The following is a 20,000-nucleotide window of genomic DNA, read 5'->3' as shown; positions in this document are numbered from 1 at the left end:
AACAGTGAAGACGAAATACCCATAGTTCCATTATCATGACATCAGTTGGTTGAAGTTGTTGGGATGGGCTGCTCGAGAGCAAGAGCCCGTGCTGGCTGGCATAAAGCCAACTAAGTTAAATCTGGAAGTTGTCCGCTGATGTTAAATTTCCTAGGTATAAGGGTCTGGAGTGATTAAATCTACGGAATCTTCACGCCGTTATTTTTCCAAAATATTGCCACTAAGTACTATAATGCACCATGCCCTTATAATAGTTGTATTGTTTTGCTTATACCAGTTGGAATGTGATAATGGACTGTCCGAAGCTGAAATGAAGAGGCACTCTGTGGGCACTGTTTCATAATATGATCGTGTGGGGTCTCGTTAAGTCAGTGACAGTTGGCAGGAGGGTAGCAGAGGATTCATAAGTTACATAGCAACTTGTGTAAGCGTGGCTATATAGCCATTGGGCACAAGAAGAGGTTTGAGTTGAAGCTCAGATGAGAAGATGGCCTTCACCTCTCTCTCTCTCTCTCTCTCTCCAAAATGTTAAGTGATAAGTGATTGCCCTTGTGTTTTGAATTAAATGATTCGCACAGATAATCAGTATTTATATGCATATTTATTTAATATATTTATATGCATGTTTATTTGGTCATATAACTCAGCGATATTCTTAAACATTTTAAAATTCGCCTTCATGTTTCAGCGAATGTAATGAATTTTGGGATTTGAATACAAGTCTTTGCTGTGTAACTGTATCTGCTTTAAACCGTCGACTCGTTTACCTCAAGTTTCTTTCAACATACTTGCCCTTAGACTTCAGTATTTTCCTCTGACTTTCTGCTCTTGCGTCGATGTTGATTACTGAACACGATTACCTTCTTTAGATATTCTCCCGACTTATGTTTGTGTGTAATCTCTCCAGGAAATAATGCTCGTTTTATGGGTGATCTTTGTTGAATCATTAATTCTTTTTCGTATCACGAAAGAGCATCAACCAATTTTTTTTTTTTTTTTCATGGAAATAGCGTCAATTTCAAATGTCACTTGTGTTAAGACAATTATTCCCCCCTTTTTTTTATCACGAAAGATCAATTTCCGAGACCATTCTTAAGAAAATCGATCTCTCGCCCCGCCGCCCCCTCCCCCTTCTGGTTACCGAGATGATTTGCTCCAGTTCTCCTCCTCCTCCTCCTCCTCCTCCTTCTTCAGTGGTCAGCTAAGGGCTTGTGCAAGGTCACCCACAACCTCAAGAGAGGAACAGGGACAATAAAGGATGGATGGTTGCAAGTTGCAACTATCATACTGTGTATATACAGCCACCTGCAGGACCTGTTTATCTTTCTGCAGTCATCTCGGCGATAAAAGTTTTCAGGCTTGGTTTTTTAAGAGCTCTCTCTCTCTCTCTCTCTCTCTCTCTCTCTCTCTCTCTCTCTCTCTCTCTCTCTCTCTCTCTCTCTAAACTTAGTAGGAAAGTGGGAACATTTTCTAAGCTCTTATTCTTAGACTGTATTGGTTCGTCTCAGGTCTTACCTAATGTATGCATTTCTCTCTCTCTCTCTCTCTCTCTCTCTCTCTCTCTCTCTCTCTCTCTCTCAGCTTAACAGTGTTACCTTATCGGAAAGATATCTGATTCGCTGACTTACATAAAATTAATATTTAATGGAAACCTTTTTATGAATGAGATCAGTCGACTTAGGCTTCTCCGAACTCTAATGAAGAGACCTGCTTTCATTACGAGGGGTTTATGAGTCGACATACCCAGGCTACTGGGACTCTAGAGCCAGGGAAATGCTTGGACATGAATGCCCTTTTCTCTCAGGTGTGGGTATCTTACCGCAATGCCCTGGTTGGTATTCCATGCAGCGTCCGAGGCGGCGGTAGAGATTATTGTGTGGTAATCACTTAACGTCTTGCCTTGAAACCCGAGGGGCCTGTTTCTAATGTTGGCCACTGAGTCATTGAGTTTTCATTATTTTTTCCGTTTGTGTAACAGTAAAAGATTGTTTTTACGAATTTTATTCTTCTTATAAAAGATTTTTTTTTTAACAAAATGGTGGTTGACAGAAAGGGGGTTGAAAAGTCTTGAAACTTGAATGCAGGAAAGTAAATAGAATAGGTGAAAAAATCGTAGGTTACAACAAGAGGATTGAAAGTTTTTCGTTTACTATATATGAAATAAAGTATATTTTTACTGATTTTATTCTTAAAAGTTAATTGTTTTTCTTTTAGAATATGGAGGATGATAGAAAGGGAATTCAAAGGCCTTATATAATTTCAATGCAAAATGAGAAAAATTTAATAGGTCATAACAAAAAACTGGAAAGTTAAGAAAACAGAAGCTATAAATAAATACCAGATGCCTCGGTGGCCGCGAGTTCGATTCTCGGGCGTTCCATTGGGGAGTAAGAAATGTGTATTTCTGGTGATGGAAGTTAACTCTCGACGTGGTTCGGAAGTCACGTAAAGCCGTTGGTCCCGTTGCTGAATAACCACTGGTTCCATGCAACGTAAAAACAACATATAAACAAACAATAAATACCCGATGTCTGTAGTACAGGAAAGGATATTGTCATCGGACTGAAGACTCTAGATGGCCTTTGACAACTAACTGTATCAAAGACCGTTAAAATTCTAAGATAACTGGTGGTGAGTCACTCGGTTTTCAAGTGAATACTATCGAGGAGATTGTGAGTAGATTCTTACCCGTTCAGACGTATCAAAATTCTAGATTGTGTTTCTGGGGACTGAGGGACGGTTGGGGGTGACATGGCTTAATCACAGGTACTTTCTCACCTGTCCCCAAATGAGTCATGGTCCAGAGACCGGAAGGAGGTATATGTCTGAGAGCATTGTAGAAACGACGAAAACAACAACGGCAACAATAATAATAATAAGGATGATATGTTGTATTGAAGGTCATAGCTGCATCAGCTGCATTCAATTTTTGTCGAGGTTTTCTCTCTTGATAACTGTTTTTCAGTAAGTTAGAGAAAAGTCTATATGAACTGAATGCAGCTGATGCAGCCATAAACTTCAATACAATATGTTTGAGAGAGGGCCTACTACCTATAATAATAATAATAATAATAATAATAATAATAATAATGACTTCACAGCGTTTTCAAGGTTGTGGTCACAAAGTCTAACCTGTAGGTTAGGTCCCTCTCTTTTACGCCTAATTTCTATCGTATTATAGTTTACTCGTGGAGTAAGCCTACAAACTGCATTGTTTTTGTTGTTCTTGTTGGGGGGTAGGACAGCCTAAAAAAGTCTGGAAAAAGCTGCTTCGCGTCGAGTTGAAGATACAGGAATTTTAGGATAGTATATTTATGATTTATTTATTAGAATGGAAATGTAAGAAGTAAATAATGTGCATGTTAAACAGTACAAAACAATTATTTCTAATTATAGCGTATTTATTTTCATTTTCGTGGGTGAAACAGCACACTATTTGACCGTAGTTTTTTAGCGCGCGCCCCGAGTAAGCTGGAGGTCGGTCACGCCTTGTTTCATTAGACGGTGTGTTTTATTCTTGCCAGTTAGCCTTATAGCTTATAGGTTTGGACAGATTTGTTAGAAATGAGAAAACAGTGAAAATAACATTTATTGCGAAGTAATATTTTTAAAGATCCTTAAAATGATCCTAGACCTTCTTCAAAGTCACTCTGTATCTTTATACAGATGCCGTTGCAACAGGCTACACGATATCCTTCTGATAAAGGGGGAAAAGATTTTTTATTTTTTTATTTATTTTTTTATTATTTTTTTAAGTTTGATGAATAAGTATCCCAGCGAAGCATTATGCGTTGTTGTTTGTATTTATGTCTATTTATTGGCATGCTTTTTAGTTTAATTGTTTTTGAGTTTATTATGGACTAATAAGTGGCTGGGGATATCTGCCGTTGTTTTTTATTTAATTATTTATTTGGAAAACACAGCCTAAAGGATAATGGTACAATTAGGGTATAAGATGAGGCCTTGAGGTAATTCATTAAGCATTCAGTTACTTCACATCTTTATGAATCTCTCTCTCTCTCTCTCTCTCTCTCTCTCTCTCTCTCTCTCTCTCTCTCTCTTCCCGTAACTCGTGTTAAATGTCACGTGCTCTATAGCCAAAATGTATTTTTATTGGTCTTATACACTCTCTCTCTCTCTCTCTCTCTCTCTCTCTCTCTCTCTCTCAAAATAAATGTCAAGCATCAAATTCCGTGTACCCTTACGATTTTAGTTAAAGATTAGTGCACTGGAAAGCAGATAATTAACGGGATATTATTTCTGTTTTACCACTGTCCAAATACTTGGGTAACCTCTACCTAGGACCCGCCATTAAAAAGAAAGAAAAGAGGCCTTAGTGGGTAGTGCCTGTACCATAATCGTTGGCCATCGGTTTATGCTAATCTATCAGTTGCACTACGTAGGAAGGGTAGGGTAGGCTTCCTGAATGGTTGGTAAGCTGGCGACTTTTCAATTTGTTTACATCACTGCCATTTTTTTGTTTGATTTAGTATTTTATATGTTTATGTGACGGAGATTCAATCTGTATTAGGTAATGGAGGTGTTTGATCAGGGACATTGTTTAATTGATCTTTTAAAAGAAAATTCTGACAACAAACACTGTAAATGTTTGTTTTGTTTTGTTATGGCTATATCATTCTGTTTATAAACGGGGTGGTTGCGGGGTGGGGGGGGGGGGGGGGGGGGGGGGGGGGGGGGGGTGGGGGGGGGGGGGGGGGGGGGGGGGGGGTGGGGGGGGGGGGGGGGGGGGGGGGGGGGGGGGGGGGGGGGGGGGAGGGGGGGGGGGGGGGGGGGGGGGGGGGGGGGTGGGGGGTGGGGGGGGGGGGGGGGGGGGTTGGGGGGGGGGGGGTGGGGGGGGGGGGGGGGAGGTTATTATAGTGGCATGAGTCTAGGTACCTCTTCCCTTGTGCAAACCCAAATACTGAGAATTCGAAGGGTTACCCCTGGTTACTCCCTTTATGAAGAAAAAAATATAGGCAGCAGTCAAAATGAATGGTCAATTAGGTCTCTTGTTCTCTATCCATAGTTAAAATATGACGAGAAAACACCACACCATCTTGGGGTAACATTCTGTAAAAATGAATCCCGATAATTATATATCACACATCCCTCTCCCAAAGCTCACCATTTTCAAATCGTCCTTTGTGGTGGATGTAATTCAATACTGCGCCGGAGTTGAGTTTAATTTCCTTTAACTATTTTCTGTTTTATTTCTGTTTTAGTGTATTATGTCTATAGAGTGAATCGCCTCTTAGATTTGGAATTTGGAAATAGGTCAACAAATTAAATAATTTTGGTTAAATTTTCATTTTGACAGCCACTTCAGAGTGTAAGTAATTTTTTTCTATTTTTTTAATGATAAGATTGATTAGAAAACTTAGACAACGGAGGTAGAGGCCTTTCTGATTTATTATACTTAATAAAAATTAAATAAGGGAAAAAGTTAGGGAAACGTCGTAGAGTTAATTTTCCTTCCCTATCGTAAGTCTCTAGGACTGCTGTAAAGTAGCCGAACGTGAACCCAAGAGTTCCCTTACTCCTCGAGGCAAGTGGCATTGAGGAGGAGGACCCAGGCAGGAGTTCGCACTTGGACCGTTGCCAAAAGACGGTCCTACGTGGCGGTGTCACCTGTGAGTACCAGTTGCAGATAGTTTACGAGGTTCTTCTAGTTGTTTCGTCTGGGTAAATAGTAGCTCCTTCCAGACAGTGTGAATCTTTTATTAGATTCTCACTTTACATCAGGATGATATCTCTTGTAGTGAGGGTTTCGATTCTATCAGTAATAATCGAAATGAGGTTTTAGTCATTTCTAAAGACTTCGTGTTTGTTCAAGTTGTTATGGAGCTCGTGGGAGTTGATAAAGATGTAAGGTTATGGATTATTACAAATGACTTTTGCAAGATTATATAAGCCAGTGGTGAATAAAGTTGTAGTGTCGTAGGTTATTTTATGTTACCTTTGTAAGATTATAAAATGCGTCGATGATCAAAGATTTTCTTAATACTGATTCTCATTGATTGTTTTGTTTCAATACCTACTTTAACAAGTGACGAATTGAGATAATGTACATTCAAACAATGTCTGGTTGGACATCTCCCAGGGATTTGTCAGTATTACATTTCTTGATAATATGTCGGTATTTTAAAAGTAATTTGAGCGTTCCATTTATAGAAATAATTACGAGGTTCTTGCGTTGCGTCATTTTGAATAATGCTATTTTTTTTAGACAGTGTTCATTCTACCAAAATATCTTTATAGCTCTAGTAAGAGTGCATGAAGGTTTTGTATGGAAATTCCGTGATGAGGCAGACCGGACTTATTTTTATGTCGAAAATTAAACGTATTTCGGATTTTACATTTTGGGCAGCTTAAATGGTTCCTCAGTTAATATGAAGTCATAATTTAATCTTGACGTACATAAAAGGGAGTGGAATACTTATGTCACATTTACTGCATCAAATTCCAGTTTCAATTTGTGACAACAACTACTTGGAATTTGTGCATCAAATTCCAGTTTCAGTTTGTGACAACAACTACTTGGAAGTTTTCGACTGCTCAATTAACCTTGAGATTAGAATCGGAATTTCGTGCAATTTACCTGGTGCATAAATATTCGCCCGATGTACCAAACACAAGGAAGCTCCTGCATGTTTTTGTACACAGGCAAAACGTTCCTATATTCATCTCTCAAGTGATTTGCATACTCCTCCCCGCCCCTTTCTCTCTCTGTCCCGTAGTGCCATCAGTTCGGCCTTACTTAAGGTTCTTTGCAGGGTCCCTTCGGCCCCTAGCTGCAACCTCTTTCATTCCTCTTACTGTACCTCCGTTCATATTCTCTTTCTTCCATCTTACCTTCCATCTTCTTATAGCAATCGGGTCTAAGTGCAACTGCGAGGATTTACTCCTGTTGCACCTTTCAAGTCGTTTAAGAGCCAGTTTCTGTTTCAGCGCCGGATGACCTCAGGTACCAGCGCTTGGCTTTAGGTCTAAATTCTCTCTCTCTCTCTCTCTCTCTCTCTCTCTCTCTCTCTCTCTCTCTCTCTCTCTCTCTCTCTCTCTCTCTCTCTGCCAAACTAATGTTAACATTTGACAGGAACAAGCTGTATATACGAAAGGGACGGTGTTAGATGAGTTAAGTTACAGAGGTTAAAATGGGATCAATAAAAATTAAACGGCCCCTTCCTTTTCACAGGGATGTTTATACCCGATTTCACAATTAAATTTCCCTATGAAATGTCATCAGTAGCTACTGATATATTTTGTATAATGTTAATAGGATTTTATCAGTATGAAAAAAATAGTTTTTTTTTTTTTGCTTAGGCTTATTTTGAATTAAGAGGCCTTAGATTTTCTTTTCATGATAGTGAATATTTAGCCGGTTATGAAAGCCGAGTTAACAGGACACATTTTCGAGATGTATGCGAGTCTTAAGGAAATGAATTATCTGTCGTCACTTTGCTCTTGATAGAGTGAGAGAGGAAATGGCTTTTTCGTTCGATATTTAGGTGTGTACGATTTGTGGGGGGCGGGGTATTTCCTATGTCAGCGGCAGCTCCTGCCACAAGTAAAGGAATAAAGTCAGCTTTAGCTGAGGTATATAGTTACAATTGTAATTTTCTCAACATTGTTCCTAATCGGATCTTGTTCGTATGGGTAATATTATTTTTGTATGTCTTGAGTCATCGGATACCGGATTGTTCAGGAGGGAACAAAATATCCAGTTTTTTATTTTTATTATTTTTTTTTTTTTTATAAATGTTCTGTAGTTTTTCCCCCTTCATTTTGCTCTACTGCGACACACTTTCAAACTTCTGTCCAGTTGAATCCAGTATCAGCTACCAACTTCGCATAATCTCTTATTGTGTATTACAAGATAATGGAAAGAAAACGTGAGGTAATCCTGAGCAGTAGTTAAACCTTGTGTAAGTTATTATGGCTGCTTCGCCCACTTTGTGTTGTATCTGGCATATCAATATTTACCTTGCATCTTAAAAATTGTAAGTTCGTTGGAGCACGATCAAGCGTTTGGCCATAGGTTTTTTTTCTTTTTTTAATTTTGAGAACAATATCTAAGTAATTTTTTCTCTGTTGTAATAAGTTCCATTGAAGTATTTTTTCCGGTTTTGCTGTCATTAGTTTTATGTGACACGGAAGTATGCAATTTCATATTTGTTGTGTGCATCTTCTCTTATTAGTTTGACAGTTAGTGTTTTGAGAATGTTCACACATAGGCAGTGACTGGTAAATGTCGAATTATAGATTTTATTGCACTTTTAGATAGACCTTAGTAACGTTCCTGTGTTTAAATATATTTTTAACCAACAGTTTTAACCAAGAATAAATGTTCATTAATGTTTTTTTACACACAACACACACACACAAACACACACACACACACACACACACAAATATATATATATATATATATATATTATATATATATATATATATATATATATATATTTGAGAGGGCTAGCTAGGTAGAGAGAATGAATGTTATAAAATGTCAATTAAGGAGAGAATATAATCAGCAGATCATTGAAGGGCTGAATAGGAGCATTTGCCTTATAGTACTTTCAATCCTAAGTCCCTTTCATTATTTTTCTCCCATATGGTATTTGCTGTTTTATTTTCCTTTTTTATTCACTTTAGCTGACACCTTAAGCAAAGGTGTTGCACAATCTGTTTTTGGGGTGTATGCACATTATATTACTACATTGTGAAGATATTGAAGATTGAGTCCTAGATGTTTTTAAAAATATTTCGACTCGCTATGGTTTTATCAGTTGTGGAAGAAAACGGGTATTCGTTTTCTATGAAGAGTTGTGAGGCATACAGATGAAAAGAGTAAAAGTCCGTTTTCTTTTGTTGTAAACATAGGATATCGTTTTCTGTAACAGATTGCATCAGTTTTCCTTCTTAGTAATCATGGTAACCTATGATAAAATGCCTCGTATTCCTCGTAACGGCATGGATAGCTGTTCGTTCTCATGATGGCAATCATATCATATAAGAAATGCACCTAATTTCTTAACAGATTACGTCACACCAAGTTTCTTGAAAATAGATTTGTCATATTAACAACCTGTCGGATAGTTTGTCGAATCTCTGCTATGTTTTTTAATGTTAAATCATTTTAACATATACTATATGCTACTCAAACAATAGATATCGACAACTTTATCTGCTTTCCTCCCATTCACATTCAACACACCCACACTTCAGTTCCGGAAATAATATTTTTATTTCTGACATTTCCGATATGCATATCAGTCGATGCTATTGTTAGGATTCTTATTATTATTATTTATAATAAATTATAATAAACGTTTAGCGGAGTTCGTTCCGCGCTACTTTCATCTCCTGTTTAGTAAATCACTTTCTGGCTCATCCTTCCGTCATCTTAGTCTTCTAAGAAACCTTGTAGTCTCTGTGTTGTTGTTGTTGAAGATTAAGCCAGCCTCGTGCTGGCACGGGCTCTTGCTCCTAGAGCAGCCCGTAGCTGGATTATCTGTAAAGATACAAAAACTGCTTTTGGCGGAAAAGTCTCTTATGTTTACCCACTATAATATAAGGTGTTTTAAATCTCGATGCAGGTTACCATAACCTGCAGGAATGGCTTTATTCACGCCGTTTTCCGTATTGATTCTGGACGCGCCGGAAACCACTACAGGTCATTATCGTCATTGATGTGCTAAAGAATAAACTTTACAAGGTCATTTCATAGTGTTGGTACAAAAGAAGGCGCATATTTTACATACATGCGGAAGTCGGAAGTGATGGTAGGTCCATCTTTTGTCGTTTGATATGTCATTTAGAACGCTCCTCTTCATATGTAACACTTTTGTGCCTTTGTTATCGGAGGTATTCGTATTCCAGTTCTAATGCATGCGTAGGTGATGCAGATTATCTCTCTCTCTCTCTCTCTCTCTCTCTCTCTCTCTCTCTCTCTCTCTCTCTCTCTCTCTCTCTCTCTGCATCACCCATGCATGCATTAGAACTGGAATACGAAACTACACAAAGGGTTGTTTGGTTATGATATAGCTGGCTTTGTGCCAGCACGGGCTCTTGCTCCTAGAGCAGCCTGTAAAATGAGAGAGAGAGAGAGAGAGAGAGAGAGAGAGAGAGAGAGAGAAAGTATTTCGTGACATACATTAGTATTACTATCATAATCAGAAACGTGAAGGACTCTAGTAGGGAACCATCTTATGCTTATTGTAAATCCATTGCATATGTTCTCTGTAATTTTTTTAAGTAACAGTTTTTAATAATTTAAATGTTTGACAATTTTAAATGATATAAATGTTTGATGAATAAGACCATTTCAACCTATAAAAAGTAAACTGCGACATCATTAAGAGAGAACAATATAAAGACGATCACTATTTCCCATACCCCGTAGTTGGGGCAATACCGTCAGTGCACCACAAGTGGTACACTGTAGGCATTACTTCAGTGTCTTTGCAGCGTCCCTTCGGCCCCTAGCTGCAACCTCTTTCATTCCTTTTACTGTAGTTCCGTTCATATTTTCTTCCATCTGAGTTCCACCTATTCTAGCAATTGTTTCAAAAGTGCAACTGCTTTGAGGTTTTCCTCCTGTTACGTCTTTCAAACCTGCTTACTGTCAATTTCCCTTTCAGCGCTGAATGACCTCATAGGTCCCAGCGCTTGACCTTTGGCCCTAATTCATTATTCTATTCTCTACCATTTCCTTTATGTATAGATAAATCAAGACTTTAGGCATTATAATATAAACATATCAAAACATTTATTTTATTCATAGCATAACCATATCAAAAAATTTATTTTATTTATATTATAATCATATCAAAAACTTTATATTTATAAAATAACCATATCAAAAAATTTATTTTATTTATATGGATAGACATAACCGTGATCTACAGTTAACTGTTTTCACCTTTTTGTTACAGATACAGGTAAACGCAGACGAGTTCTGTTGACTTTGTCGGCTTTTCCGTAAGTTCGTGTATGTCTTCGAAGAAGTATTTAGCCTTGCGCTCACTTTGTATGTTTCATATTTTTTTCCTTGCAGCTAATGCGTATTTTGTTCATTATTAAAAAAGTATTTTGTGATAATAATCCAGATATCGCATAGATTATTTGCGTAGTTGAGAACTTTTAGAAATTTGCGGAGTCCATGCCTTTCATAGTGTTGTTATATTTTTTTATTGACACTTAACATACTAATTAGATTTATAATTGACCTTGTATAGTGCTCCGTATTATGTAAATACTGTACTAACTATGCAATGACATTATTAACGGTATTGCTTAGTTAATAAAAAACGCACATCTGCTTGTAAAGTAACATTGCTTATTTCGTGATGTGTGTTTCATTAATAAAAATGAAAATGGTAAGTTTTATTTATTAAGAGATGTTTTTGGCTCGAAATAAGTTTTTAATTATTGTGTAGGTAATTATAGTATATGGTTATATTATACATACATACATGTTTATTAAATTTGTGAGGGTAGAATGTAGTTTTTATTTTTTTTTATTTTATATATATTTTTTTTTAGAAATGCTGTTTTCAACAGTTTTCGAGATAACATCACGAGCACTTAATATTGTGAAATATAATGTAATCTTTGTAACTTATAAGTGCAAGGGACGGAGCTCTAATTCATTCATTTCCCGTCACAACACGAATATAATGTGATCAACAGCTGACATCATTGCGAAGCAATTCGTAAAAAAAGAGCAAACAACTCAATAAAGACAAGGAAATATTAATTTCCTTCTCTCTTTGCTTATGTTTCGCATTGTCTTTTATTTATTTCTTTTTAGAAGGTATTTTTAAATTTATTTTTAGAAGGTATTTTTTAAACTCATTTTTAGGTCTTTTTTTTATTTCTTTTTAGAAGGTCCCTTTTTTTATTTCTTTTTAGAAGGTCCCTTTTTTTTATTTTTTTTAGAAGGTCAAGTTTACGCTTTACTTGAGGTGGAAGTAGGAAAAGAGTGAAGATGCCTTACCAGTGCTCGTACCAGCCTCCTTGTGGCAGTGTTCGGTTGGTCTTGGTGGTGTCATGTTTTGTCTTTCTGTCACCTATGGGTGGCTTGTCTGTTCGATTGGGTCTGTGGAATGGCTGTGTCATTTATGTCAATTTTTAATTATTATCATTTATTGCGTATGCTTGCTGGAGATTATTTTGCTCTGTCAAGTCTGATGACGCACTGCCCAATTATCTTGGATATTATGTTAAAAGTATTTGCGTGACTGAAAATTATCACGGAAGTATGTTAATGTCGACTTATATTTCCCGTTTACGCATTGTGAATATTAACGCTTTAATTAAAATATTTATGTTTTGATTAAAATTTCTACTAAAGTGAAAATATAGCATTATGGGATGTCTTGATTGTGGAAAGACATTTCGATAAACATCGCTTGATAAATGTTTGAAATTCAGGGTTATGAAGTTGTCGTAACTGGTTTATTATTATAAATAATTATCTGGAGTATTAACAGTGTATTAAAGCAATGAGGTCAACCCCTTGTAGAGCTACTTACTACATACAGTACTCCTGACCTAGTTAAGTCCAGCAGCTTAGGCCACATTTATAGGTTACCGTACTGTGTGGTATCGATTTTAAAGTTGTTTCTTGCTGATATTGTTTATTTTGATAACTTTCACCTTTAGTTTAGAGTATTTTTCTCTCTATTTTGAAATTGGTAATTGTTTATTTATTACTTATTTTCATATGCAGTAGCACGGCTATAAGGCATAGAAGCATTTTAAGGCGTGTAAGGATTGAGTAAATATTTATAGAAAAACTCCTATCGAGATTGTAATTAAATTCCACCAAATTATTCAAAGCTAACTAAATTTTTCCTTGCTTCAGTTATCAAGTCTTTGCTACGCCAATTACTATCAATGAATCAATCGTTTTACTTCACGCTATTTTGCTGGTGAGTTTGGTTATCGAATAATTCATTTACTCTCTGAAGGAATTGACTCAGTTATATCCTCTCTCTTTTCGACTGGATTATACTGAAGAGTAGAGACTTGTAATTATACTCTGATATTCGAGAATCTGATTTCGTTTATTATACTCTGATATGCGAGAATCTGATTTCGTTTATTATACTCTGATAGTCGAGAATCTGATTTCGTTTATTATACTCTGATATGCGAGAATCTGATTTCGTTTATTATACTCTGATATTCGAGAATCTGATTTCGTTTATTATACTCTGATGGTCGAAAATCTGATTTCGTTTATTAAACTCTGATATGCGAGAATCTGATTTCGTTTATTATACTCTGATAGTCGAGAATCTGATTTCGTTTATTATACTCTGATAGTCGAGAATCTGATTTCGTTTATTATACTCTGATATTCGAGAATCTGATTTCGTTTATTAAACTCTGATATTCGAGAATCTGATTTCGTTTATTATACTTTGTTAGTCGAGAATCTGATTTCGTTTATTATACTCTGATACTCGAGAATCTGATTTCGTTTATTATACTCTGATAGTCGAGAATCTGATTTCATTATAAAACCTATTGAAATATTTTAGTTGTGTACTTTGCTTCACACGAACTTCGTCTCCCATGAGAGATATCTCTCGTAGGATTGAATAAAGACTTCGTTACTACGCTTTTTCTCCCCGCATGAATTTGTTGAAGGCACTATAACAGTCAACTATGCAGTGAGAATAACTGACGTGCATTCTGAAAAGCCTGTTGCATTTCTCCAGGTGAAAGTGAAAGATGTGGTTTTATTGTCAATTTCCTTTTATATCACTGATGTACAGCGGGAGCCTTGTTTAAATGCATTTGATAGAAGCTGGTTCGCACGATGCTTCATTTAGGTATTGGCAATCGGCCCTGTCTTAGGCCTTTCATGGGCATCAGTGTCGAAAAGACAGCGAGGGGTCGAATTTGTCATTGAGGAAATGATCATGATGATTATAAAAAAAGAGAGTCGAGAGATGTCGAGTGCCAATTTGGGAGACGGGCCAGTTGTAAAACTCTTGTCAAATAAATGAAGGTCCGGGTGGGCAAGTTTTTGTCATCTTTATTTTTTGTAATTTAATTTTATTTTTTTCGTTCAGCGTCATTTGAGTTGCGACGCCAAGCAGTCTGAAGCTGTTCAACCCAGTTTTCTTCCTCGAGGACTGAAAGAAAGAGAGAGAGAATAAAAAAATGAAAAAAGAAACAATGTGGAAGTGAAATGAATCTTTGTGTCCGATGATGAAGCAAATCATAGGTTGCATTATTGAAGTCCTTTTGAAGGTTTGTCTGGCATTGCTGACAAGAGCCGTTGCAATGACGTGGCTCGTGTCATTTTGGTGTCACCTGGAGGCAAATGACACTCCGCTCTTTAAGGGAGTAATGGGTTGTTTTTAATTAATATTTTTAAAGAAAAAAATATTGCATGTGCAGAACGTATTAGCAGTGCGTTATTTCATGACCCGTTTTCATGAATTTAGATTTGATGTTTGCTTTATTATTGCTTCCAATCATTGCAACATTGCTTTTTTTTCTAAATGACTCTTGCAAATCAGCATGTTCTCCTTGCATGAGGGTTACCAATTTTGGTGGAGTTCATAACACCAGTCCGGTAAAGGGAAGACCTTCACCTCGTTTAACATTTTACTTTTCTTCGTTTCTCTTAATCCTCTTACCCTGTCATCCACGACCACTCATCCACGTCAACCTCATTCATCCTACTTTCTTGTATCCATCTTTCAGCTCTCATGTGCCGCCGCCTTTCACTTGCGGTCTCGTCCATCTCCCATTTATGAGTCTTTCAATTTCCTCCCATTCATCTCCCATTTATGAGTCTTTCAATTTCCTCCCATTCATCTCCCATTTATGAGTTTCAATTTCCTCCCATTCATCTCCCATTTATGAATCTTGTCTTTCAGTTGCTTTCCATTCATCTCCCATTTATGAGTTTCAATTTCCTTCCATTCATCTCCCATTTATGAGTCAATTTCCTTCCATTCATCTCCCATTTATAAGTCTTTCAATTTCCTTTTATTCATCTCCCATTTATGGGTATTTCAATTTCCTTCCTTTCATTTCCCATATATGAGTCCTGTCATTCTTGTTCATGTTCATCAATGTCTCTTCCATTTCCCATTTACAAACTGGTCTTTCACCTTCCATACAGGACCCTTTCCATCCAAGTTGATTTATCTACATTAACCCCCACCCCCACCCCCCTTCCCCTTCCCACACACCCCAATTCTTTTATCTCCCATTTATGTCCCCCGTCTTTGGTTACCTCTGACATGTAACCTAGGTGATGTGACGACAGTTTTAGAAACGATAAATCAATCAATCTTTCATCTCATGTGAGGTGAAGTTCAACTAGTAGTCCCTCTCCATATCCGCCCATTTGAAGACCGGTGGTAGGATAATGTTCGTGGCCTTTGCCACAACGTCCAAGATAAGGTGCGTTTAGAAAAGGAAGCCAGAATTGGTCAGGAACAACTGGAATTGGAGAAAGTGATTTGCAGCTGGAAAGGAGAAACTCGGAAAATTGAAAATAGATTTGCTTCCAGTGAAACTGTATACTCTGTCTCCTCAAGCATATGTAAAGCGATAGACTGAAATAGATTTTTTATGCTGGTTCAGATCTTCATATTGGAGCGTCTCTCTCTCTCTCTCTCTCTCTCTCTCTCTCTCTCTCTCTCTCTCTCTCTCTCTCTCTGGTTTAGGGTTCACAGTTCATTATTCTCTCTTTGCAGATACTGTAAGAATTATATCGAGATAAATGTGAAGTCAAAGGAAGTACTCTACCTGTCGGTAGTTTGATCAATACGCCAATCTTGTCAAGAAATAAATATTATAATATTTGTTCGATGGTCAATACACACATAAGATAATGTGGCAGTGTTCCCCTTCGAGATTTCGTGTTGCACAGTAATTCTATAAGAAATGACGTGGTGAAACTAGAACGTATTAGATGACCGAGGAGGCTTCGTGGAGCGGTGGCGCCAAGCAGTCTGAAGAGTCGTTTAACCCCGATTTCTTTTTCGAAGAAGAAAATACTCCGGTCATGACACGGACCTTGTTTTGATATAATAGGCTGCATTGCTGAAGTCGGTTTGAAGGTTTTTATATCACGCTGACAAGAGCAATTGCAACGCCTCAACTTTTGCCGTATTGAGTTACTTAAGGCTCATGGCAGATATTCTGGTCATTAAAGAAATGAATGAATTATAGTCCGACAGATCTAAACTGATAGATTGTTTTACTTCCTGTTGAGAAAAACCTGTGCCAGTTCTCTCTTCAACCTTTAAATAAATCTTCCCCTTCTTAAGTCCTCAGCTATCTCCCAACGAGGGAATTATTGGGACAGTAGCTAATGAAACTGACCATATAATCCTAATCCGTAAACTCGATCCCTATTTTTATTTGGTATTACTTGTGAGACTATTTTTATATTTGTTATGACTTTATACCCTTATATTTTTCTTATTATACTACATATTTTATATGATGTTTTTCATTAAAAGTAATAAAAATCGGCAATTGCCATTCAGTATGTATGTTCTTATGACATTTTCTTATAATCTTGCCAGTAGATTACTTCTATTTATTCTTTTTTTATTATTTGAATTTTCCGTATACCATACTATTCATTTCCTAAACAAGTTTGCAATATTTTGGATTTCCATTGCTCTTCATTTTAGGTTTCCCCCTCATTCTATTCATCAAGTTATGATTTACTTAATTTCATTTCCTTTTCACTCACGGTCTAATGCGTGTAACAATTTTTACTTTTTATAAGGTTGTTGCACATAAACTCACCATTGGGAGAAAAAAAATTATTTACAATAATTATCGCAAGAATTGTAATAATATGATCCTTTACAAAATGTACATTACGAGAATCTTCGTCGTCAGATGATCTTACTTTAATAACTGCTATCCTTTGCAGCATCGCCTGTTTGCAAGTTTTCGTAATGCTTAACTGCATTTGCCCCGTTTCACAAGCGTGCTTTCTGTAGGAATAAATTAATTTTCCTACTGACTATTGTTAAAGCAAGAAGTCATTCTTTTTGGCGCTAGAGTTCTCAGCTAGACCGGGCGGTGGGGCTTATCCAAGGGTAGCTTAAGAGATAATTCCTTTAAACTTCATGGTTTAATAGGCTTGGCCCACCGACCTATCGCCTGTCAAAGGTAACAGGAAAAGTGGCAACGTTTTTTGAAACAGATGTCACGTTTATAAATGCGATTTCTCATTTTATTTACAAATAAAATTATAATCACAATATGTGAACGCTTAAGGTCCAGCAAAACATGCTAAAAACTTTAAACTGCTGATTTATTGATTCATGTGTTATAAAGTAAGGTATTTAAAACTGGATACTGGTAAATGTGGCAACAGGGTTTTTACCCAAAGACGAAAACAATCTATCAGTTTAAATCTGTCGAACTATAGGACCGTCCACGAAAGCTCTGGTCAGAAAAGAACAGTTGATTGATTGGTTTAATTTTCTCTGGCATCTGGACGACTAAGCATATAAAAACGCAATTGTATCGAATGGTCAGTGAAAGTTTGTGATTTATTGACCTTTTGAGTACTTGCTGAAACAAGGTGTAGGTGTAGGTTATTGCTTGCGTTAGTTTTGTAGAGTTCTGAAACTTTTTTCATATTAGCTTATTGGGCTCATTGACTCGTACATTACATTACCTACTTTGTGGAAGCGTATTACCTTTTCAGATGCAACCTTACCACTTGTGTGTGTGTCATGGACAAGACCTTCATCTCCTTTGACGTCTTAGTTTTCCCAGTTTCTTGGAATCATTGTAATATTTTATTTTCTGGTAGGTCCGTGTCACCTTCATTCTCCCTGCAGAATCTATATTCCTCCATGTGTAAATCCTATACGTTTATTTCTCCTCCTTCCGTGTCCTTTCACCCAACTTTCTTTCATCCACCATCTGCGGTTTCCCCTTTTCCAAGTCGCCTTCATCCATTCCCATCCGAGTCTCTCTGTAGCAACCCCTTCTTCTCTCGTTCCAAGAAGGCTTGGCAAGTCATTAAACCTCCTGCTTCTCTCATTGACTATTTGTGTCCTCTTCTCTCAACCCCTGTGCTCGGACCCTTCTTTCGTCTCTCTCACCCCTTGGCCTTTTCCTCTCGTGCGAGATGAATTTTAAATAGTAACTCCTCCTCCTCCTCCTCCTCCTCCTCCGCCCGATCCAGTAGGAGGGTTGACAACAAACATCCTGTTTTGGGTCCTGTGCTACAGCTAATCAATTGAAATATTTTAGATCTACAGAAATGCGTCTGGGAAGGTAGAATTACCACATGATAGATAGATTGAGGAAAGAAAGCAGGAAATTGTGTCGTTGGGAAGATTAGTTATTTGAGAAAGCTGAACTGCAACCTGAAGATGACGACTCGAATCGATACAGATGAATTTGAATCCAGATTTAGATGCGTAGTGCAGTAAGGTCTGAGCAATGATAAAACAAGAATAAAGAAACGAAAGGCGCATATGAGCAATCACACCCAAATGATAGGAGTTATTGGCTTTAATGTAATTCGCTGAATGATGTTATTGACTTTTATACTAACTTTATAACAGTTTCTCATTCGATGTAAGAGGGCAAAGAAACTTTGTGAGGTCACTGTAATCTCAGATAAGATTGTAACATGAAATCGAAAGAATAAAAGTGCGACGCAGTATTTTTTTTTTTTTTTCATTACTTTCTTTCGTAAAGGTATCGCTTTTGATATGTTCAGTTGTTTTTATACGTAATTGTCGACCCAGTTGCAACCAATGCCCTCAGAATTCAACGCCATTGGAAAGGCATGTCATGGAACGAAGTGACCCACCAGATGACCAATCGTGTGTTTTTTTCTTTCTTTTTCATTTTTCTCTAAGTCGGTTCGTTCCAAATCCGATCGGATCTTGCCAGTTCCTATGAGAATGCGCTTGAGGATAGGGGGAGGAGGAGGAGGAGGAGGAGGAATAATTCTGATAATCAAGTTTGCGCCGTTCATGAATCAGCCCTTTTTACAGATTCTGCTCCGCTGTTCCCTTGGTGTGATAATGCTGTATTTTCTTATTACCGCCGTTTCTGTAACTTCATTTACAGACGAAGCCATTTCGTGCTAAATGTTTTTCAAGCTTATTTATGTAGCATCGGGCAGAGACAAATTTGGATTTTTTTTTAAGGATAATTTGTCGTACCCTGAGTACGCTTAAACAGGTTTTCGTTTCTGTTGGCATAACAAAAAACAATCACGCTCTAATAAACACAGAATTGTTTAGCTTTGAAAGATGTACACAGGTATGTCCTCTTGTATATTATTATTATTATTATTTTTATTATTATTATTATTATTATTATTATTATTATTATTATTATTATTATTGTTATTATTATTTAGGAAAACCTCACAAAGTTGCGACCAAATGTATCGAAAGATCTTATAATATTCTTAAAATGGATTAAAATGAAGAAATAAGACAGAACATATGCCAGTTAAATGCCGTGCTTACCAAACTTTTTTTCTCTCTTACTTAAAAATGGTGCGGCCCTACACATTTAAAAGTCTGTAGCAGATGATCTATTATAATTTTTGTTTCATAGTTTATCCTTTGGAAATAGAAGTTGGGGCAGTTAGTTCCATCTCTTCCTCATAGATTTTCTATGTAACTGATAACTTCCTACAAAAATCTGTGGAAACTGGAAGAGAGTTGACAGCCTCGCCAGAAGTATTTCATGGAACACCATGACATTGCCTCAGGACAGTTCTCAAAGATTTGAAAAGGGCTCTGTAATCACTCGAACCTCTGTAATTTTGAAATCCTTCATTGACGTCCAATACCTTTGCTCATTGTTGAGGAAGAATGATCTATTTCTTGAGAGCTTGATTAGAAGTCCTTGCTCTAGATCCTCTAGCAATGCGCAAGGAGAGGGGAGCAAAGTACCTACTATAGTTGTTCTGCGCTGGTTAGAACTGGAATGGGCCGGGGTGTGTGTGTGCGTTTTTT

At 37.1% G+C, this 20,000-nt stretch overlaps 1 protein-coding gene across 2 annotated transcripts in view; it reads left to right on the top strand.

Moving 5' to 3' along the window:
• LOC135207923 (rhophilin-2-B-like) overlaps positions 1–20,000 on the top strand; it is a 226,204-nt gene that overhangs the window by 115,051 nt on the left and 91,153 nt on the right. The window contains exon 1 of one of the 2 annotated variants that reach the window (XM_064239874.1): positions 12,079–12,098. The exons of the other annotated variant lie outside the window; for it this stretch is intronic. The gene's annotated coding sequence lies outside the window, so the exon portion shown is untranslated. Of the gene's footprint in view, positions 1–12,078; positions 12,099–20,000 lie in introns of those variants that run through there. 2 annotated transcript variants of the gene reach the window in all.

The sequence above is a fragment of the Macrobrachium nipponense genome, chromosome 34 (assembly GCF_015104395.2).
Source record: "Macrobrachium nipponense isolate FS-2020 chromosome 34, ASM1510439v2, whole genome shotgun sequence".
In the NCBI taxonomy this organism is placed as follows: domain Eukaryota; kingdom Metazoa; phylum Arthropoda; class Malacostraca; order Decapoda; family Palaemonidae; genus Macrobrachium; species Macrobrachium nipponense.
Note: the sequence above shows the minus strand (reverse complement) of the source record. Positions and strands in the feature narration are given on the sequence as shown.